Here is a 23,243-nt window from a genome sequence, read left to right as displayed (position 1 = left end):
TGCAGCAGTGTGTGGCGAGCAGCGGTGTGTGGCGTGAGGTGAGAGTGTGAGAGGGTGTGAGACGGTGTGTGAGGGGGTGTGAGGGGGGTGTGGGTGTGAGGGGGGTGTGAGGTGGGTGTGAGGGTGGGTGAGGGGGTGTGAGGGTGGGTGAGGGGGTGTGAGGGTGGGTGAGGGGGTGTGAGGGTGGGTGAGGGGGTGTGAGGGTGAGGGTGTGTGAGAGGGTGAGGGGGTGTGAGAGGGTGAGGGGGTGTGAGACGGTGTGTGAGGGGGGTGTGAGGGGGGTGTGAGGGGGGGGGGGGTGAGGGGGGGGTGAGGGGGGGTGTGAGGGGGGGTGTGTGGGGGGGGGTTGAGAGTGAGGGGATGAGGGTGTGTGAGGGTGTGTGAGGGTGAGGGTGTGTGAGGGTGAGGGTGTGTGAGGGTGAGGGTGTGTGAGGGTGAGGGTGTGTGAGGGTGAGGGTGTGTGAGGGTGAGGCTGTGTGAGGGTGAAAGGGTACATTAAGGAGTTAGGGAGGCCAAGCAACACATAGGCGGGGAATCTGGGAAGTTGTGTGTCTAGGTGCATGTCTATTAAGTCAAGGATTGAGGTCCAGTAAGGGTGTAAACGTTCACAGCTCCACAGTAAGTGCGTGCCGAGCTCCCCGCACCCCCTCCAGCAGCGATCGTTAACTCGGGGGTCCCAGCGGTGTAGGCGTTCAGGTGTATGATACCAATAAGTGACCACTTTGGTCAGTGTTTCAGTAAGGCCCATGTGGTAGGCGGAATGTCTGGCCCTGTGGTATATGCCTTCCCACTCCTTGCGTGTAAGTTCTCTCCCCAGATCTCTCTCCCATCTGGCCCTCCCTGCATTGTATGAGTGGATGTTGGTGAGAAGTAGGTGTTGATACAGGTCAGAGAGCAGCTTTTTGTCGGAGGTACGTAACAGACATTTTTCGTACGGCGTGAGGGGGTCGCTGTGCGCCGGGTTTAATTGACGGGTGTAGGACCCAGTGACGGACCTGCAGGTAGGGCAGGCGGTCCGCTTCCGGTATGCCATAATCCTCTTTCACCTTCTGAAAGGGGAGAATACCGCTAAGGTCAAACATGTGTCCCACGTTTCTGCAGGGCGTAGTCCTCCAAACCACCGAGGTTCGAGGCCAGGGGAAAAGTCCGGGTTGCCGAAGATCGGTGGCATCGGGGAGGGGAATGAAGTGAGGCCCCGCCACACTGCCGCATTGTCCCAAGTGCACAGGACCATGCTTGTGATGCTGCGATGCATAGAGATTGGGTGGCCTATGGCGGCGCGGTAAGAATGGTACACCCTGGAGCGGCCAGCCTGCCACTGCCTGGTCTTGGAAGAGCCAGTGTTTACTGGATTCCAATTGGTGCCATTCCACGAGTGTGCGTAGCTGGGCGGCCTGGAAGTATAGAGTGAGGTCGGGTATACCCACTCCGCCATGTGCGGGAGGGAGTATAGCAATCGAATGTTTAAAGCGCGGGCGGCGGCCATTCCAGATATAGCGAGCTAAGTCTGACTGCGTCTTTTGGAGCCATCCTGCCGGCGGGCGCAGGGGGAGAGTTTGGAAGACAAAGAATCTGCGGCAGCAAGGTCATCTTGGTAGCCGCAATGCGGCCCAGCCAGGAGAGTGTGAGGTGTTTCCATCTTCTGAGTTCCCCGTTGAGGCGCGAGCTGAGCCTCGCGTAATTGGCGTCTGCCGTAGCTCGCACAGTCGGTGCCAACAGGATCCCCAGATAGGAAATGGGAGAGTTAGACCATTGTAGGTCGAATGCAGCCTTGGCTTCCGCTAACACGTCTGGTGACAAGGATATGTTTAGGGCCTCCGACTTTCCCACGTTGACCTTGAAGCCCGAGGCCAGAGCAAAGGTATGAAGCTCCAGAAAGAGCGCCCGAAGGGACTGCATCGGTTTCATCAGGGAGAGCAAAATGTCGTCCGCGTACAGACTGACTTTACGCGTGTCGCAGCCGAACGGGATTCCCTCAATGAGGCTGTGCTGTCTTATACGTTGTGCTAACGGCTCCAAATATAACACGAATAGTAGGGGGAGAGCGGGCAGCCCTGCCTGGTCCCCCGGCCAATTGGGAACCGTGGAGAGGTATGGCCGTTGACTCTGACCGTCGCAGTTGGCTGCCGGTAACAATTAAAAATACGGTTGCGGAGAATCTCACCCATGCCGAACCTCTGAAGTGCCAAGTCCAGGTACGGCCAGTGCACTCGATCGAATGCTTTCTCGGCATCGATGGTAAGGAGCATGCAGCCCGGTCTCGTTCGAGACCCAGCCACTATCAAGTGAAGGACGCGCCTAGTATTGTCACTGGTCTGCCGCTGCGGAATGAACCCAGCTTGATCGGGTTCCACCAGTTGCTGCATATATGGGGCGAGTCTGCTCGCAATGATCCCCGTACATAGCTTGAGATCTATGTTTAACAAGTATATTGGTCTGTATGAGCCGCACCGGGTGGGATCTCGGCCTGCCGTGGGTATTACTGATATCGCAGCTTCTAGCAGGTCCGGAGGTACGGCACCGGGTTGATCGAAGGTGTTAAATAGGTCACGCAATAGGGGGGCTATTTGTGGGCAGAACGTCTTATAGAAGGCCGCAGTATAGCCGTCTGGACACGGCGATTTCCCCAGTTTGAGGCGCACTATTGCCGATATCACTTCCTCCAGTCCTATGGGGCGATCGAGGAACTCCGCCTTTGCCTCGGTCAAGGAAGGGAGGGCTGCCGCCTGGAGATAGTCACGGCCCGACTGCAGATCCAATTGGTCCGCCTCAGAGGTCAGCATAGAAGTCAGCATAGAAGTCCCCAAAGGTAGCGGCAATAGCCCCATCCTCTGCAATCGGGTCGCCGTGTCCAACCTGGAGGGTCCGGATGTGCTGCTTCTGCTGCTGCTCCCGCAGCCTGCTCGCCAGCAGTCTCCCGCAGCGGTCCCCCCCTGTGTAGTACGCATGGCGTAGCCGCAGAGCGGCATACTCAGCCACATCCTGGTCCAGGGCTGCGAGCATCTTTCTTTCCGCGCATAATTGGCGCCACGCTCAGGCCGCTCCCTTGCGCTGGTGCATTTGTTCCAGCTCTGCCATGCGTTGGGTGATTTCGGCCCTTTTTTGTGTGCGTTCCCGGTTATTGGCCGTGGCCAGGGAGATGAATTCGCCCCGGAGGACCGCCTTGAGCATTGCCCATTGGGTGGCTTTAGTGGTGTCTTCGTTAGCGTTGTGAACGAGGAATTGGCTGAGGGCAGTCTTGATTCGCTCGAGCACGACCGGGCTCTGTAGTAAGCTATCGCGCAGGCGCCAGTGCCGCTGGGGTCCCGGTGTGGTTGGCATCAGAAAAGACGCAACTACCGGAGAGTGGTTGTATCTCGACGTCTCGTGCGCATGACGCCAATTGGGAGGAGCACAGAAGGTAATCGATCCTCGCGTACGTTTTATGAGCCGCTGAGTAATGAGTGTATGCTGTGGCCTGTGTATGTACCTGCCGCCACAAGTCAATCAGGCCGAGATTCGCAAGGCGGGCTCGACCCAATGTCGAGAGTGCCCCCACCTGGCTAGAGCGTTGACCCGACCGGTCCCCGGTGTTATGAAACACCAGGTTGAGGTCGCCTCCCAGCAGTAAGTGTGAGTGCATGTTGGCTGTGACCGTCTCCAAGGCCCTATGTAAGAATGCCTCCTGTCCGTCATTGGGTGCGTAAATGGAGCCTATCAGTAGTGTCTGCCCTGCAATGAGGAAGCGGTGCGCCAGTAACCTTCCTTTGATCTCTGCTTCCTTGTGTAGGACCCGTCCCCCAAAGGATTTGGCCACCAGTATCGCTACCCCAGCCACTTTCTTGTTCGCAGAGGAGAAAAATTGCCATGGGAAGGAGAGTGATTTAAGCCTATGGTGATCTTTGGGGAGCAGGTGTGTCTCCTGCAGGAGGCAGGTGTCCGCCCCTGAGTGCTCCAGGAGAGAGAGAACCGCTTTGCGTTTGACTGGGTTATTAAGCCCTCTGACATTGAGAGTGAGGATAGTCAATGGGCGTGTCATGTCAAGCCTTCAGGTGGAGCAGCTGTGTGGTGCGCTCAGTTCGCAGAGGTAAAAAGGGAAAAACAATCCAGGTCAGTACTCGTGGACAAGGAGGACCCCCCACCCGCTCTCCCCTCCCCCCCTCCTCCCCCTTCCCCCCCTCCAACTCCCACCAACTCCTCTCCCCAGCCCCACCCGGATCCCCCCCTAGCCCCAACAAGGAACCCCTGAAGAAACACCCCAACACCCGCCCCCAAGCACATCATTGTCCAAGTCCAGTCCCACTAAGGAACAAGTCAATGGAAGGTTACCCGAGTGGACGTCCAGCCACCAGGCCTCTCCCCTTCGCCCCCCCCTCCCAGAGCCCAGATCCTGCGAAATGATGGTTGCTGAAGTGTTCTCCCCCTGAGAATGTCTCAGGCTGTCGGTGCGGTGTCACGGGCCACCTTCCGCACCGCGTTGACCATGTCTGCTCTGATGGTTTGCGTATCTGGCCGCGCACTGGATCCTGATGATAGACGTCGTGAGACCTGTTGCCAGCCATCCCTGGCGGGCCGCCGCCGGAGTGGACGTGTCTTCCTCTGTGGCCGTGATCCCCAGCACCCCACAGGTGTCCTGGAGGGAGCGGAGTTGGTGCAAGGTCCCGTTCCACCTGAAGATGATATGGAAGGGGTGACCCCAGGCATACGGTGCCTCGTGTTCCCTCAGGAAATCCGTTGCAATTTTAAAGGACTTACATTTTTGGAGCGTTATGGCAGACAGGTCCTGATACAGGGCCACTGGGTGTCATCGGAATTGTAAGGGCTGCTGCTTTCTGGCTTCGCTGAGGATACGTTCCTTGAGTGGATAATCTGGAAGGAAGGCCAGAATGTCCGGTGGTGGGGCCAAAGCCCGTCTCGCGAGTCCCACTCTATGGGCCCTGTCGATCCGAATTTGGAAGTCGGCGGGTTCGCCCAGGATGTCGCGGAACAAGTCCTGCAGGTAGCCCGCCACATCGGTGCCCTCTTCTTTGGATGGTACGCCTCGAACCCGAATGTTGTTCCGGCGGGACCTGTTTTCCAGGTCCTCGGTGTGGGCCTGGAGGTCCAGCTGCTGGTCTTTCAGGCATATCACCTCCTGCTGCAGCTGCACTATCTCCTCGTCTCTGGTGGTGTCTGCTCCCTCCATGGCGGCCACTCTCTCCCCGAGGCTGTCCACTTCCCTCCGCACTTCTCTAACCTCGCCCGCCACCTCCTGTTTCAGGTTGTGGAAATCCTCCCTACGGGAGTTGAAAAGGGATTCCAGAAAGGAGCGGGTTATTGGTATTTCACCTGTGTCGGCTTCCTGTTGGGCCTTCGACTGGCTCGGCGATGGGTGGCCCTTGTCTGCTTTTGCCTGGGTTTTGTTCAACATCTCCGGTAGGGTCCGTTCGCCCTTCTTCACCCCTCTGGACAGCCATTCAGAGAGAAGCTTCTGCTACGCGAGGCTGACCGCAACCGCGGTGTTCCCGTTCCAGGTGCGTGCGGCGGCCGCGGGGCCCCGCGGCTAGGCTGCGCAGGCCTTGGATCCTCAGGCCTCAAACCGCCCACCAGGCCGGTCAGCACGGACAGGCAATGTGGACCCGACGGTGGCTGTGCGTCTAGTGTCCTGTCTGCGGTGAAAGCGGCAGGCCGTGGGCCGTGAGAGTGGGTGCATGGGCAGGGAGGCTGGTCTGTAGTCGCCGACTCAGTATACTCCCGACACACTGGAGTTCACCTGCCCGCACCCCTCTTGCCCCCCGGTGGTGAGGCAAGTCTCCTCACCTCCAATGCTCCTTCGCCAGGATCTCCCACCGATGCAGCCAGGCCCGCCAGAGAGGCCCACGTCCAGCCACACAGATCTAGGCGGTTGGTGGGTGTCTGCAGGTGCATGGCGCAGAGCCGCCCCTCCCCCTGGGATCAGGGGTGGGCTCCAAGCTTCGGCCACAGAGCCGTGGGGAGTATCGGCCTGTTCCAGCCGGGCCACAGTGTTGCTGAATGTCCTCCAGGCTCGGGCGTGCTTGAGTAAGATGGCGGCCACGGGCCTCGGGGACGGCCACCCCACCAGGCCTTTCCAGGTAGGTCAGGGTCCCCCGCTGCTACTGCCTCTGTGGGGGACCCGGAGTTCAGGCTAGTGCAGGCGGATGAGGTGGCATGGGGGAGTGCTCCGGCGGGCCACACAGGGCGACCCAGTGTCCGCCGGCGAAGGCCTCACCCGCATAGGCCGCAGCCTCGATTTGGCAGTCCGGTCGGCCATCCCCGCCGCCGCGGGGCCCCCCGGCCTCCGCCCCAGTCAGATCACCGGGTCGCTCGGCGCCGCAGGGTCTGGCGCCGCTCTTCCGCTGCTTGCCGGGTGCTAGGTGCGGGTTCCGATGGGTTCCGGCCGCCGCTCACCTCGGGAGGGTCCGCTGCTCACCGCTCCCAGCCCCGGCTGCTGCGGCGGGCCGCTGCGATCACTCCTGCTTCTCCTCACCGCAGGCGCACCGGGGTCCCGATGGGCGATTTGGCAGTCCCAGTCCGTTGCGATCGCTTCTCCCTTTCCCGCTGTGCTATAGCGGGGGGAGAACGCTATAATTCAGGCTTGGGCCCAGTCGGATCGGAGGAGCTCCGCGGAGAAGCGTCTTCTCACTCCGACATCTTTGCCACGCCCGCTGTGCAGTGCTTAGAGAGTGGAGCCCGATAATAATGCCATCTCCATGATGAGATTACAAATCAATGTGTTTTCAGTGTTGCTGGTGGGGCCTAAGGTTGGGCTGTATTTGGCTCTACTATAGGGCTAGCGGGCTGGGGCAGCGTGCCGCGCGTAACTTTTTTTCATTCCAGGGACGGATGACCACACCCCAGCACACGCACTGCACTAGTAACCAGCACGGCATTTAGCACAACATAGGAGTGGGCATTTTCAACCTGCAGCAGGCCTCTTAATAAGGCAGTGCAACCAGCAATAACAGCAGAGAGTAATAAAATAAAAAAAATGCTGCTTTCTCTGGCGCGTGGTGCCGATCAGCTCCTGAACAGAGTCAGAGCCTCAGAGGCCCCAGCAATCATGCCACCAGTGTGCGGTGGGGCACTGTGTGCAGTGCAAATGCTCCAAGGCCGGCGGAAGGGCAGGACCTTGCCCTTTATTATTTTTTTTAACCCGTTTCATATTTTAGAAGTAGTGATCATAAGCCAGTTAGATTGTGCTAGTGTTATTTTTACTCTAACCTGCAGCGTGCCTTGGCTGACTCGCGCCACGTGAAATGCTGCAGAATGGGATGCCATCTACTCTACTCACATAACAAACATAACAGTGTCTACACACGTTTTATGTTGCAATCTGAGGGCAATTCCTGTATGGGGATTGTTGGACTTACAAACTGCACTGACAAAACAATGAAGTGGTTGTTGACAGTGCATCCCGAGAGCTCAACAAATCTGATTGTTCTACTAGTGATGCAGAAATCAAAATGGATAAAAGACATCTAACGCCTTCTGAGTGTGGTTCAATAGGCTCAGATAGTCTCATGCCAAATTAAATGCCTTTTATTTTATTTTATTCCACTGTTGCCAATTCTTTACTGTTACTCGTGTGCTTACATCAATGACGTCAGCGTAAAAACGGTCTACTCTGAAGAGAGTATGACACGATTTAGCAACCAGTGCCTAGCTGAGCAAGAAGGAAAGTGGGTAGGCTGTAGTTTCTACTGAGTACATAACATTCAAGAAGTTACTTTCCTGACACATAGCGTAGTGTATCTTCTCTTAGAGCTGTGTATTTTTCCTGGTACTAACATAACATAAATAGGTCTGCGCACAATTGTTTACAATTACAACTCAGACAGCACAACCCGCTTCCATTTCGGTTTAGATTACATTTATATAGCGCTCACTACCCTTGAAGGTTATATAAATTTTTTTAAACAACCCCTAATCTGGGGAACTCCCAAAAACTTCAAGAACGCCTTCAGCTCGACTGGCGGTGCATTGCAGTTGTGACAAATGCAGAGGAGGTAAACAGCCGCTCTATGACCCATGACAAAGAAGGGCGATATCAACTACAAAAGTCAACCATGTTGTCAGGATATGGAACTGTCCAGACGCATAAAAGGCTCAATGTTCAGCACACAAACAGGTCCGAAGCTTAGAGGCAGAGGTAAAAAGAAAAACACAGAAAACAGGTCCGCTTCAAACTCTCAGGATAACACCAGATGTCGGTGGAGCAATGGCAGGAAAATGTCCTAACATAACGTGCTGAGGGGGGTGGGGTGCACTTGTGTTGATTACCAGCGCTTAATTACTTCGGATTGTCATACGAAGGCGGGTGTTCCCGTGACAGTATCCGCTAAGGGGCGTGAATCGCATCAACAAACCTGTCGATACGGGCAGCCTGAGACAAATGGCAGTGCCAGGGTGGGCGCCGTGCAGGGAGCGTCAAGAGGGCCGGGTAGCTCTCGTGAGATAAACAGCGTCGTCCGTGAGCCCTCCCTCCTCCCGGACAGCACATGGAGCTCAATGTTTTTATTCCCATACATCAGCAGCCTGGCCTGGGGCAGCAGATGGTGCTGTAAATCAGGGCGGGAGGGCTTGTCTGTACTGGTCGGGGGGCTGTGCTTGAGTGTCAATGTGGGCTTATAACCCTGTGCAGATGGGCATCCCTAGCCGGTGTTCTGATGTGCACTGCCTAGGAGGCGGAATCCAGTCTTGCTCTCCACCTGCCCTCCCTCGTCGCCATGGTAATTGTTACCCAATTAACATCCAGCATCAGAGTAGAGTGGCGGATTGTGCTGCACCCGTGACCGGGAAGGAAGGCAGCGCCTTTCCGGAACACCTCCCACCAGTGATGGGGTCACCTACCCACCCCTCCTTGATGAATGACACCTTATTGTAGCATTGGAGAGTAGGGGGTGTCCGCATTATCGCTGTCACAGCAGGAGTGCTTTTGAGCATCATCAGCACGTAGCAAGGAGGAGGCCTTGACTATGCCTTAACTACTGCGCCGTAGAAGCCACGGGTATTTGTTATGCTTCTCGCTTCTGAGAATGGCCGTCAGGCTCCTGTGTTTCCAGACACTGATGCACATCGTGAGGGAAATTAACTTTTAGGTACGCCCCCATAGACCTTGAGACCACACACAAGTATTAGAGATCAGTAGCATGCTGTACACATGCTCCAGCGATATGAAAAACAAGGAGGCACTGCTCGCTCCTGCAGGCAAAACAGTGTGGGATACGAGGAATGCAGCTGAGAAGGGGGTGGGGGGTGCATCCGAGAGCACACACAGCGTTTCCCTTGCGGGAGCGAACCTTGGGCACCATCTGTTTGGAAGTTAATTACAAACAGATGATTTCAAAACTCGCTCCCGCAAGGGAATCGCCAAACGTGCACGCATTGCTATTCAAAGCAATGCAATGCGTGCATGTTTTTGACTGCAAAACTGACGAGATTTCTAAGGGTCATTTTCCTATGCAGCGCATACTTGCTGCGTAGGTGAGACCAAAAAACCAATGCTGGTTTTACTGGCGGTGGTGACGGTCACTAAACCGAGTCAGAGGCCCCAGCATCATAACACCGGCATTGGTTGGGGCACCGTGTGTATTGATACGACACAGTGCAAAGAATCGTTCTGGTCACATACATGTGGCACAAACAGTGTGCAGCCAAATGACGTCCCGCCCGTCCCAGATTTCCAACTTCCCCAACGCACTCCTCTTTGTGCCACATCAAACACTTAAAAATACAGAGAACATTAAAGAACACTTAAGCACCAGGGACCTTCAGAAGGAAACTTGCTAACTGACATATGAGGACGGTGCTGCGGATAAAACATACAAAACTCAACAATGCCTTCTATTTGCCACTTTACTGATGTTCGGCAACATTGTTCCTGCCTCCATTAATGTCAGGACACAATCTACTTAGTTTAGCATCGTCTTGCTACCAATTCCATCACCGCTGTAATTAAGGCAGACCGACTGGCGCACTGACATTCTGCATGCAGAAGTGTTTTCTCTCTCTTTCAGCAGCACCCTTTTCAAGGTATCAATTCCTAATTTATTTTATTTGAGTAGAGTAGTTTCACCGTATTTGTGTAACCTCCCCCAAATAGTCTCCACTAAGCGGTAGGATCTCATCAACAAATTTCTAAGTCTTTCTTATTGCCCCGCACTCTTGTTTGCACAAGCAGTTTATTCATGTTTATTTTCAAACAACAATATTGATTGCACACAATACAGAAATGTGCTTTAATTGCACTTTTGATTTCATCTTTTCCAAAATTTTCACAGGTCAGGGGAACCTACTATCTAAACCTTACTTGGAGGAAGGCTCCCTTGCTGAAATTCAGATCGGGTATTACATCTGCCTTTCATCAGTGCCAGTTGAAGATGTGGGCTGAGCCAATACCGTAAGTGGGTGGAGCTAGTGGGAAGTGGGTGTGGCCTGACAAATATTTGAGCACCTGGACTTCATATTAAGCACGGCTTTAGACTTCCTTTGACTTGTGGCTACTCAAAGAGGACTTAGCGTATGTAGTGTACCTTTACACTAACTGAACTTTCTCCCTTTACTTCCGTTCCTCAGGTAATTCAGGGTTTTGCTAAGCTGATATGCCTTTATCTCTGGGGAAAATATTTGGCTCCATCATGGGGAAGAAATGTGTAGCATAGTTTAAAGGAGGGGAAAGTGCTCTACCCCCTCAATCACTGCCTATCGTACTACGGCGATAGGCGCAATCACATAGAGGCGGTCCCTAAGTCAATAACCAACCACTCTCTTACCCCCTCATCCCCCACAATTCAACCCTCTGGCTTTTTGGCTGTTTCAAGGAAGCTCGGTGATCGTCAACACTCAAGACGTTTCCATCCAGCCAAAAGGCCCAGGAGTAAAATGAACAATCCTTGCATTGTGGAGGACACTTCGAGCATCACAGTGCTTAAAGAGACTTAACTGGTTGTTGCCCCTGCAAATAAGCCCCTTCCCCTAAAAGGAAACGAGGGCAGGGAAAACTATATGGGTCAAACTCCAAGGGGTGCAGGAAGGATAAACCTTTTCACCCAAATAGTACTTGACAACATATATTATCCTGCCTCTCTCAGCTGTGAAACGGAAGTGTCACACAACTACATCTGCTTCCTCAGATTTTCAGGCTTTGAATCGATCCCAGGTGACCGGAGTGGAAGGACTTTTGGATTTCCTCTGACAGACTATGGTGGGCCATTTTAAATCCCTGATGGATAAATTCCAATCTTAGACTGAGACCCTTAATAGGATTTATCCTGGACTTTAAGGAACCTAAGGCCCACCACTTATTACACTGGTGGCAAGGCCCTATTGGTCTTACCGCTCCCCTCGCCCTTAATCTCATCTGGAGCAGGATTCAAATTCCATTCTGCCCAACACTCAAGAGCGTAACCGCAGTGTTACCATAGGGGCCTCTCAGACCACTTGTGAGCTGTGTACCGCTCTACCGCATCACGCAAAAACTAGGATCTACCCAGACTATCTACACATGCCGCCGGAATGTATATCTTACGTGATTGTCCTGGAGGGAGCTCTTTCTCTTGAATCAAATGATAAAGATGAGACTCAAAGTCTAATCAACAAAGTAGCTCACTGCTATAGGCAAAACGTGGGATGCAGGGTTAATTTAGCCAATAAAATCATTATGGCCTGCAGGGTCAGGTGGATGGGCCCCTTGCCAAAAAACACTGAGGGAGGCTGTGTGGTAATACATTTTAAGGACTTGAGCTTTGTACATTTCTTACTATCTATTCTGTATCATCTATAACATCAAAACAATAATATATGTGCTTTGCCTTTGGGTTATTTTTACCAGTGTCCTGACACAGACCGGAATTACACCTCATTTAGGCCCACGGGGAATGACTTCTAAGCCACTAAGCCTCTGGCCCCATCTTTAACTTCAAATCATTCAGCTAGTACACCTCGTGCTTCTTTCCTAACTTCAAACCGATTTGTCCCATTGCAAAGTCTGACAGATAAAGATTCCTGTACACTGTCTCCCAGCCCAGACAATATTTTCCTCTCATAACTGCCACCAATATGGATCTCGTTTTAGACTATTCTTTGGCTGCGTCTACGACTCATATGGTTAAGCCAGCCCCAGTCTTACCCAACTTACCTTTGGGCCTTCAGGTTAAGCAATGGAATATAGACTGAATTGGACATAGATTAGCAAATGAAAACTGGCAATCAACAATAAATAACTGACATAGTTTGCTGCCAAGAGACGTGGTCAACTGATCCTATTTATTTAGATAGTTTTGAAACCTTCTACATACTTGCCGGAAGAGGGCAGGGAGGGAGGCCTTATCACATTTATATAATTGGCCATAAGGGGCTTAAATGTTAAAGCCTTGTTTTCAAGCCCCACATTTCAGATTTTAAAGGTGTCCCAGTCAAAATGATTCAATATAATTTAAATACATTTTTATTTTAACTTCTTTTTGTTTGTTTAACACAGTCAGCTTGTATTATTGATGAACTGAGAGCCATTCTTGAAAGTCTACTGTCTAGTGAAAAGAAGCATATTTCTTTTTGTGGGCTGGTGATTTTAATATCAGCATGTGCAATCATAGTGATAAACAGGTTTGCGGAGTCACTAATGTAAAGGGCGAAAAGGTTAGCCAAATTCACCCATAATGCTTATAGGGAAGCTCTTCACCGATAAATACCCTCCCACGGCCTTTTTTTCCCCATCAGATTTGCATGGAAAAGATTATAGCAATCCATCTACCTTTGTTGATAGGGGGAAAGATCAATATCATCTTACTCTCAGAGGATTTGGGCTCTCGGAGGAGCCACGAGGTACATGCCTCTCCCCTGAGAGATCATCCTATTGTCATAAGTTTTTCTTCTGCTCAAATCCACTCTAGACTAACAACTACAAATGTCTTGTGTTTCTCAGTAAACAAGGGGAAGCAGATGAAATAGGCTCAAATTGATGCACATAAGTTATTCAAAGATCTGGTTAGCAAGAACCCAGAGGCGGTTTCAAATTGACTCTCAGAAGAGGCAATGAAGGGGAAAATTATGGAGAGTTTTCAGACCTTTTTAAGTTCATTCAGCAAATGCCGGCTAGAAGTAAGCCCACCAGTGCCCACCCAGTCCACAGATGGTTTAACGCTAAGTGTACTATGGCTTACAAAGTCCTAAAAAAGGCCACCAACACAACTATCCGCAACTCGATAATAGTCAGGATGGCTAGAAATGCCTATTGGTAGGCACTTCATAACAGAAAAAAAGAAGACAAAGCTTGGGAAGATTTAGAAAGGGATGCACAACTAAGGGACAATCAAGCATTTTGGGAAGTTATAAATCAACTGTTTTTTTTTTTTTTTTTTTTACAATCTGTACCATCTCGGGAATTGACTGCCAAATTCCCAAACAGGAATTGGTGACATATTTTGTGCACATTTTTATCCGAACATTTGGACTTGAAAAAAATCAAATTCCCCAAGCTTCTGTTGACGTCCCCCACAATACCAAGCTAACATTATAGGAGTCTATCACTGTAGCGGACGTATCCCAAGCAACTACTAGTTCCGCGGCAGAAAAGGCACCCGGCCCAATGGGGTACCTGTTGATTTATTTAAGTTATAATACCACTTTTTGGGCCCCTTTACTTAACAATGTTTTTAGAGCCATCATTAAAAGTGACCCTTAGGATACTTGGCGCAAATCAATCACCGTAACATTCTTTAAGAAAGGGGATAGTCAACGGCAAATTACCATCCCATGTCCTTATCGGATTCCTCAGCTAAGTTACTCAGGTGTGTTGTCCTAAGTGAACTTTAAGAATGGGCAGAGGCACACTCCTTCTCTGAGTTACAGTTTGGCAGTGCATAATTTGTAAAATATTAAGTGCAGGTGCACAAAATCTTTTAGGAGGCCCCACCCACTTTCCCGGCTCTACTCACTTCCTCCAGAGGCTCCACCCACTTCATTTATTGGTTCCACCCACATCCACAAGTCTCAATACATCATAGACACCTCCTCACATCTTGAGTTTTGCAAAAAGTTGAAGACCTGGCTCGTCACATAAGCACCTCCGGGACATCACATCTACACAGCTACCCAAGTGCCTGAATACCCTCTTGGGTGATTAGTGCGATACACAAATCAATATATCATAACATAATGTAACATATGGGAAGCCTATGACAACAACTTAAAAGTGAACTCAAATTAGAGAATGTTTGTAATTCTCAAAGTGCAGCTTTAGGAAAGGTCAATAGAGGACTTGAGGCAGCTTTGCAAAATAAAGATAATGTGCCTGGACTGTGCTGTTTAAAAGATAGGAAGAAGTGAAGGAAGAAATACATTAAAGAAGGCAGCAACAAATGCAGGCAGGAAGGGGAGTACTGGGGTGAGGAAATATATGAGTGAAGGAGGAAATAAGAAAAGAATGCAGAAGGAAGAAATGAAGGGATAGAGGAAGAAAGGAAGTGAATGATGTGTGATGGATGGATGAATAGAAAGGAAAGGAGCAAGATAAGCATAAGGAGTAGTTGATGCTAAGAAAGGAGGAAATTAAAGAAGAGGGGAAGGAAGGAGGAAAAAGAAAGAAAGGAAAGAATGGAAAAAGAAGGAATAATTGCACCGAGGAAGGATGGGGATTGAATAAGGGTGTGAGGAAGCAAGAAGGGAATGAGGGTGTGAGGAAGCAAGAAGGGAATGAGGGTGTGAGGAAGCAAGAAGGGAATGAGGGTGTGAGGAAGCAAGAAGGGAATGAGGGTGTAAGGAAGCAAGCATCGAATGAGGGTGTAAGGAAGCAAGCATCGAATGAGGGTGTAAGGAAGCAAGAATCAAAAGGGGAAAGGAGGCATGGCTGGATGTGCAAAAGAGAAAAAGGGAAAAGAAAAAGATGAGACGATGGAAAGAAAGGACGTCAGGAGAATGAATAAGAGTAGGAAAGGTACTGGTTCAGGGAGGGACAGAGAGAAAAAAAGACAGTGTAATATGGCAAAGAAATTGAAAAACAAAAGATTGAAATACATTTATGTCCTTAACATACCAAGAATTTTTGCTTCGGTCTCTGAAATTTGACAGAAATAGAGATGGCACCTGTACTACTGGCACAGTACAAAGTTAGCGCATGGAGGGATTTTGAGGTTTCGCCTATTATCATTCGCTTGCGAATGTAATAGGCGAAAATTCAAGGGCTTGATCGACTAGTGAAACCACTGGCGTTTCTTCCCAGTGCATGTGAGGTCACGTGACCACAAAAGCGGGTCACGTGACCACACAAGCACGAGCATTTGCTTCGGTCTCTGAAATTTGACAGAAATAGAGATGGCACCTGTACTACTGGCACAGTACAAAGTTAGCGCATGGAGGGATTTTTAGGTTTCGCCTATTATCATTCGCTTGCGAATGTAATAGGCGAAAATTCAAGGGCTTGATCGACTAGTGAAACCACTGGCGTTTCTTCCCAGTGCATGTGAGGTCACGTGACCACAAAAGCGGGTCACGTGACCACACAAGCACGAGCATCTCCCTAATCCACCTGCCCCCACCAGGCTCGCATTTCCGCCCCCCCACCAGGCCGCCCATCTGCCTGCCACACTTCTCCTCCCCTCGCACACATTCCCGCCCCCCCACCAGGCTCTCCCGCCCCCATCCGGCTTCCCTCCGGCCATTTGCCAGCATATCAACACTCTTACAAACACTACAGTACGTGATGTGAGGTTTGTGACCGCCTGCGTGCCGGTAAAGTTTGATTAAAATAAACTGCAGCATTATGGAAGCAATTTTCGTTTTGGCTTTTTAAAGGTAAACATCAAATGAGTCAGTCGTCTCTCCGCGCTCAGTCACGCTACTTCTCATTCTGTCGGCCCTCCGGCCATTTGCCAGCATATCAACACTCTTACAAACACTACAGTACGTGATGTGAGGTTTGTGACCGCCTGCGTGCCGGTAAAGTTTGATTAAAATAAACTGCAGCATTATGGAAGCAATTTTCGTTTTGGCTTCTTAAAGGTAAACATCAAATGAGTCAGTCGTAAACATCAAATGAGTCAGTCGTCTCTCCGCGCTCAGTCACGCCACTTCTCATTCTGTCGGCCCTCCGGCCATTTGCCAGCATATCAACACTCTTACAAACACTACAGTACGTGATGTGAGGTTTGTGACCGCCTGCGTGCCGGGAAAGTTTGATTAAAATAAACTGCAGCATTATGGAAGCAATTTTCGTTTTGGCTTTTTAAAGGTAAACATCAAATGAGTCAGTCGTAAACATCAAATGAGTCAGTCGTCTCTCCGCGCTCAGTCACGCCACTTCTCATTCTGTCGGCCCTCCGGCCATTTGCCAGCATATCAACACTCTTACAAACACTACAGTACGTGATGTGAGGTTTGTGACCGCCTGCGTGCCGGTAAAGTTTGATTAAAATAAACTGCAGCATTATGGAAGCAATTTTCGTTTTGGCTTTTTAAAGGTAAACATCAAATGAGTCAGTCGTCTCTCCGCGCTCAGTCACGCCACTTCTCATTCTGTCGGCCACAGCTGCGGCACTCGGGTTGAATGCCTTCGGATCTGAGGGCACTGAATAATTGATGACTCAGGCAGGCCGGTGCGGGAGGTCTGCATGAGTACGCAGAAGCCGACCGTGTGCACTCGGTTTTGTTTCGGCGTTGGTTTCGCATTTGGAAAGTTGGAGCTATTGGTTTTGTAAATTACATTTTATATTTATATATCGTTATTGGCATTGTCAATAACAATATATAAATATAAAATGTCATTTACAAAACAAATAGCTCCAACTTTCAAAATGCGAAACCTATTGGCAACGCCAGTGCTTGTTATTTGTACGTCTTCGTTCAAACTGATTCCTTTGAGAAACCCCTTTGTTTTCTACAAACTGTTAAACGTGCATTTTTATGTTAACATCGCATTAAACAACACTCGGGCGCGTTGTCACAAGGCTGCGTGGCTAGGATAATAAATCCCTGTTCATCTATGCTCTCTGTGATAGGAATTGATGTGTTCAGCTTATGAAAAACCAAACATAAAATGGCACTAGCTATTTTAACCATTACACTCGGGTATATTTGTGTCCTACTCTGACTTAAGACTAACCACCAGCTTGTATAAAATAGGCTATGTACGATTAATGCTGCCGGGGAGTTGTAACTTGTGATGGTGCTATTGACGCTAAGTAGATATGTTACAAATAGTGAGTATGAATACACTTTCGTAACAGTGGTCTTTTCTTCATTATAACAACTCCATTTAAAAAATAAATAAGCAATTTTGTCAGAATGGTCTTTTCTTCACAAAATAAAAAATATATATATAAAGAGTAACATAACCACAGACATGCCGCAACTTACATGGTCAATCCACAAATTCAACGGAATGATGTCGTTCTAACACTTCCGGGTCGGTAAACAACCAACCCCACGACCAAACTGGAAATTGTCTGCGAACAGGCTGCTATATGGGGTGCGGGGGCCGTTGTAGCACTGAAGGACCTTAACCAATCACAGTGCGCAGCACAAAAAAAAGATGTTCTGATTGGCTGGCGTGCTGTATTTGCCCTTGCTAAGGCGTCCTCCTGTCGAATGGTAACGCCTTTTTTTGTAGAGTGCTTAAAGTACGGAAGTGTCGGGCTTTGCTGGAGAGCCATCTAATGTGTGTTAGAATACCGACTAGGCATTTACAGCCTGTCCGACCAGGCAGAACATGCTAAGCTGCTTCACACTGCCCTTGTGAATGGGGAGAGTGTAGCGTGCAAAACCGGTAGGCGGCCTAGGTTGGAAAAGGTGTGCGAGCCCCTGAACGAACGCTCGAGCCTGATTCTGGCTCAGCTCAGCTGAAGGTATCGTTAGAACCTCGACCTTAAAACGAGCCGAGCTTTTATGTGGCTTCGGCCTGCCAGTCCCTTCTTATCCAGGATGTGGTGGGTGTTCAGGCCAGAGCTGCCGACGTTGGAAGTGGGGTTTCTGGTTCGAATCTCGGTTGGTTCAACATCCTTTTATTCAGGGTTGCATTGGGATTGAAAATCGGCCCGGGCACGTTAAAAAAAAAAAAAAAAAAAAAAGAAATCGGCCCACAATTGCATAATCACTCCTCAAATTACTGCTTTGGGGTAATCTTATAAAAAAAACTTTAGGAGGGGGTGTAAAAAAAAATGCACGCGTTAGTTTACAGTGGTGAAACAAGTGCGGCCACTTCTCAGGCCCCCTGCCACCACTCAGTATGTGCACACCTTGACGCCCACTGGGCTAAGTTTGCGCATGACAAAACCCCCTTTACTTTTACTTACACATTATTGGGCCGACCACGGAGACAGAGGGAGTGACACCTCTTGCTAAACGGAGGTAATGAGCGCCCATCAGCCTCTAGAAAGGCCACTCAGATACCTACTGGGCCACAGGCTGTATTTAAACAATAGAGACAGCGCCCAATAGCCCCCCAGACTGCTAAAAAAAAAAAAAAAGAGGCCCACAGCAGCACTCGGACACCGGCCCCTCGGGCATTGCCCGAATGCCCGCGTTACCAATCCGACGCTGCTTTTAATCTAGGACAAATTACTTAATCTCCCTAGAGCATATAAATAATGAATGCACAAAGATCAAAACAAAGCCTTACCATAAGGAAGACAAATAGGCACCCATTTACTGGCTGATATGTAAAATTAGAAAACGTGAATAACACGCTGCTTTCCTACATAATTTGTGTGATCTGGAGCAACTATTTTATTTCACCAAAACGCCTTTTTCTTCATTATTGCATATGAAAGCGCTTTCAAATGTGTGAGTTCAGAATATCAGTTGTACAAAACCTACTGTGTTTGATTTAATAGACTATAATGTTCTATAATCTGGGCCATGTACAGGGTTTACATGAGAACTATCTTCCCTTTTACCTCACTAATGATTCATGTTTAAATATTAACACTTCACAGTGCAGTGTCATAATGTGGCTACGGATGTCAAAGCTTCTACATGTTATAGAGATATACATTTTTGAACGTTGAAGAGACTATCATAGCTTACCTGATGTTTATTGTATAATTTACATAGCAAACATTTTCAGGGCTTGGCTCGTGAATGGGTTTGCTCAAGCTCTAAGAGCCGCGCCAGACCCTCGGCTTAGCTGTCGTCTCACTGTTAATTTGTTGCTTGCCAACCTTTATCAGTGGTGAGAGTGATCGACGGTTGGAACTAATGCTGTATGTGGGATGGAGGGAGGTAGAACTAGTCTCTGAAAGTGGCAAGGCTAAAGAAGCATATGTAAGAATCCTTTCCAAGCGGAGCGGCTGAAAAGTATAATATGAGCTGGTGGTTGCAGGTAGGACTAGCAGCACTTTACCCCCACATTTTTTGTAGTATTATATCGCTTGAACTCTGCCCAACTGCATGGCATCAATCAATCAATCAATGTATAGAGCGCGCTACTCACCCCTTAGGGTCTCAAGGCGCTGGGGGGAACGGGGCGCTGCTACTGCTCGAAGAACCAGGTCTTGAGGTGCTTCCTGAAGCTGAGGTGGTCCTGGTTCAGTCGTAGGTGAGTGGGGAGGGCATTCCAGGTCTTTGCTGCTAGGTAGGAGAAGGATCTTCCTCCGGTGGTGGCTCTGCGGATCCGTGGGATGAGGGCGAGGTTGGCGGAGTGGAGCTGGCAGGTGGGTGTGTGTGTAGAACGTGAGTCGGCTGTTGAGGTATTCCAGGCCCATGTTGTGGAGTGCGTGGGTGAGCAGTCTGAAAGTGATCCTTTTGCTGACGGGGAGCCAGTGGAGATTTTTCAGGTGGGTTGAGATGTGGCTATGGCGGGGAATGTTGAGGATGAGTCGTGCGGAGGCGTTTTGTGCACCAGTTTCAATACACAAGGTCAGATTATTTATTTATTTTTAAGGCATTGAGAGATTAAGTGGTTTGCCCAGAATCAGAACATTGAGCCAACGCCTGTACTTAAACCTGACTTCCAATCATACTTTGACATAGAGCAAGTAAGAGAAAATCACAAAGTGGGGTGGGGGTGCATAAGGAGAAAGTAAGAGGTGGAGACAAAGGTCACAAAGGGAGACAGCAGAATGATTTCCATTCTGAGGCAATGACAGTGAATTAAACATTACTAAGGTATGACAGTGCCTAATTTGAGTGTGAGTATGAAAGGGGTAGGCCCTTAAAACTCAGGACCTGGGTCCGTGGGTCAGTACATATGAGGATGGTCTGAGTATTGCAAATATAATATACATATATATACGATTCTAAATAGAACCACGTTCACCTTTAGAGTTGAAAACAATCAAAAGGATATCTAATTTTTTATTTCATTCATTATGGCATTTTATTCATTTATAGCCAAGATTATGAAAAGCAATTTATGGTAGAAACATGTAATTGTTACATCATTACATTCCATATTCGAAATCGGTGCTCTCTGTGAAAAAGGGAAGGGTAAGTGAATGAGTGAAGGGGACAGAGTAAAGGTGTTGTGACATAATAGTTGCATCCAAGTTAAAAATGAAAAACCTCTACAACCAGACTAATGGGCAAAGGTTCCCAATTTTACATCACACATAGATTGTGAGAATACATCTCTTATTTAGCTCCTATGGTGTGTCAAGGAAAAAAGGCGTATTTCTACGTTTCGACCCCTGATACGCAAGAAGGGCAATTCACAGCCTCATGTTGGGGTCTTCATCAGGAAGAGGAAGGAGAGCCTATAGGGTAACATAAATACATAAATCAGAATTTTACAGAGGGTGAGCAGACGTGGTAACAATAATCAAGTTGGTGATGTGGGTGGTTACCTACATCAGCAAACGGTCATGGAATGTGCCGTCCGCAGGGGGGCTTCCGAATGCTCCAATGAAACTGAAATACAATGAAATAGGTGCCATCAGGGCCCTATACTTTACTGGATCAAGGGTTATATCGGGGGTGGTAAAAGGAGGGACTTACTTGGTGTGCCGGCAGAAACTGGGCACAGGTAGGTCTGTCCTCGAAGGGTATGTTGGTCTAAAAACAGAAGGGAGGCTACTTTTAGCAAAATGTGCCGTTGTGGTGAATCAGGTACAGCACTGAGGCCAATTGAAAATTAAAAATAGGGATCAATGTTCCCACATTAGTTACCTTACAGGGTTTGAGGTCAATGTCGCCCTGTTACTCCAAACGCGTGTTGAATCACGGTGGAAATCGCGGTGCCGGTTTGTTTTACTAGAAAGACAAAGCGGAACTAAATTAAGTTTACTTGGTACGCTGGTAACAATACACTTGAGTGAGTGTGGCCGAATGTGATTGCGGGCGCCCGATCGGCTGGTTTAATCTGCACATACCTTCTGAGATAGGAACGCGCATCAGCGCTGTCACTTCCCCGGCGGCCTGCATCCGAATGAACTCGCGGTGCAGGCGCTCAATGCCAGTGAAGGCTAGATGCAAAAGGGGCTCGGCCCGCCGGTCCAATGGGATCGGGGCCTGATTCGCGCGCTCCATGAAGTTTTCTTAAAGGGATAGTATCCCCGTCTGGAGAGCAATACTGGCTAAACAGAGTCAGTTATGGGCGATCGTTTCAAAGAGCAAATCTCAAATTCTGGCAAGTGATGTACCAGGCAGAGGCTCCGTAGGTGAGAGTGCATGGAAGTGCATAGTCTCCTGTTAGGCCTACAACGGGGCACTGGAACACAAAGTGGTGATACTGTATGTTACACCTCTCTACATTTGTAGCAGCAGTATTAGCAAGTCTAAGAACGGACAGACTACACACAAATACATTGTCTCCTGTTTGGCCTACACCCGAGCAGTGGACCCCCAGGTGGTGATACAGTATGTTACACCTCTAAGCATTTTTAGCAGCAAAATTAACATGTCTAAGACCGGACAAATTGCACATAGACGTTAATGCTTAAAAACAGCAACAAATACATTGTCTCCTGTTGGGCCTACACCCGAACAGTGGACCCCCAGGTGGTGATACAGTATGTTACACCTCTAAGCATTTTTAGCAGCAAATTTAACATGTCTAAGACCGGACTAAATTGCACCTAGACGTTAATGCTTGAAAACCGCAACAAATGGTACACATTCCTCATGAAAGTTCAGAGCATGTTATGTGTGGTGTCACGTTATTTTTACTGATAGTTATGCACATGTGTAAGTACAATTACCCAGGGTCTATTCGGGATTGAGTCCCGCCATCTGCGAGAAACTGGCCTCCAGTTCATTAAGTCCCTTGTCTATTGTTTGGAATTTCTGCATCCATTTGCATTCCCTTGTGTCAAGAGCGGCAGCTAGATTACCACCCCGGGGGCCGAGGGTGATTTTTTCAATTATCAACCAGCGGATGGACTCTGGTGGATGGTTTTTCTCAGTAAAGTGCTCCACCAAAGGGGCCCCTGGGGTTGTGCAGCGAATCCTGCTACAGTGCTGAAAAATGCGGTTCTTAGCTTTTTGCTGTGTCTGTCCAATGTACATGAGGTCGCATGGGCAAAAAATCGCATAAATCACTCCGCTTGTGTTACAATTGGTCAGCGATTTAAGGTCTACTGTCTGGTCGTTGTACCGTATTTGCTTGGTCTCCAAACACAACGGGCAGGCCTTACATTTTGTACATTTGAAATGGCCCAGCAGTTCAGGTAGGTTCCATAGGTTCCGAATTGTCGGTGCCGGTGGGGTTTCCAGTAGAGATCGCACCACCGAATCCCTTACGTTCCTTGATCTTTTGAAAGCGTGCATAGGAGGGTCAGGAACTTGCAAAATTTCTCCTACCAGATCCCAGTGTTGGTTCACAATTTTGCGAATGGCATTACTCTCGGTGCAGAAGGTGGTTACGCATATCATTCGCTCTTGTGTTGTTTTTCTGATCTTTGGTTCGAGTAAGGTTGCCCTGTCTTGAAACCACGCCCTTTTCCTGGATCTTTTCACTAGGCGTTTGGGATAGCCTCTGTCAATTAGACGGGTAATCAGGTCATCAGATTCCCTGAAGAAATCTTCTTTAAAGGAACAGTTTCTCCGAAGGCGGAGGAACTGCCCGAAGGGCAGGTTGTCCCTTAAACCTCTGGTGTGGTGACTGGTATATCTTAACAGGGAATTCCTTTCAGATGGCTTACGGTAAAGAGTAGTGTAGAGGTGACCTTCCTTTTCCTTGATACTGATATCCAGGAAGTCAATCGATTCTCTGTTGGATTGCATGGTGAATTTGATATCTGGCGATTGATTGTTCAGCCAGGCCAGGAAAGCATGGAGAGGTTCAACTTGGCCAGTCCATATCATGAGGACATCATCGATGTATCGATGCCATGATG

The 23,243-nt window shown here is 49.2% G+C and overlaps 1 protein-coding gene across 2 annotated transcripts in view; it reads right to left on the bottom strand.

The window, feature by feature from the left end:
* Positions 1-23,243, bottom strand: part of BRF2 (BRF2 general transcription factor IIIB subunit) — a 91,417-nt gene that overhangs the window by 63,554 nt on the left and 4,620 nt on the right. The window contains exon 1 of one of the 2 annotated variants that reach the window (XM_078665412.1): positions 19,403-19,735. The exons of the other annotated variant lie outside the window; for it this stretch is intronic. The gene's annotated coding sequence lies outside the window, so the exon portion shown is untranslated. Of the gene's footprint in view, positions 1-19,402; positions 19,736-23,243 lie in introns of those variants that run through there. 2 annotated transcript variants of the gene reach the window in all.

Source organism: Lissotriton helveticus, chromosome 11 (assembly GCF_964261635.1).
Source record: "Lissotriton helveticus chromosome 11, aLisHel1.1, whole genome shotgun sequence".
NCBI lineage: Eukaryota > Metazoa > Chordata > Amphibia > Caudata > Salamandridae > Lissotriton > Lissotriton helveticus.
This window is presented reverse-complemented; position numbering and strand designations above follow the sequence as displayed.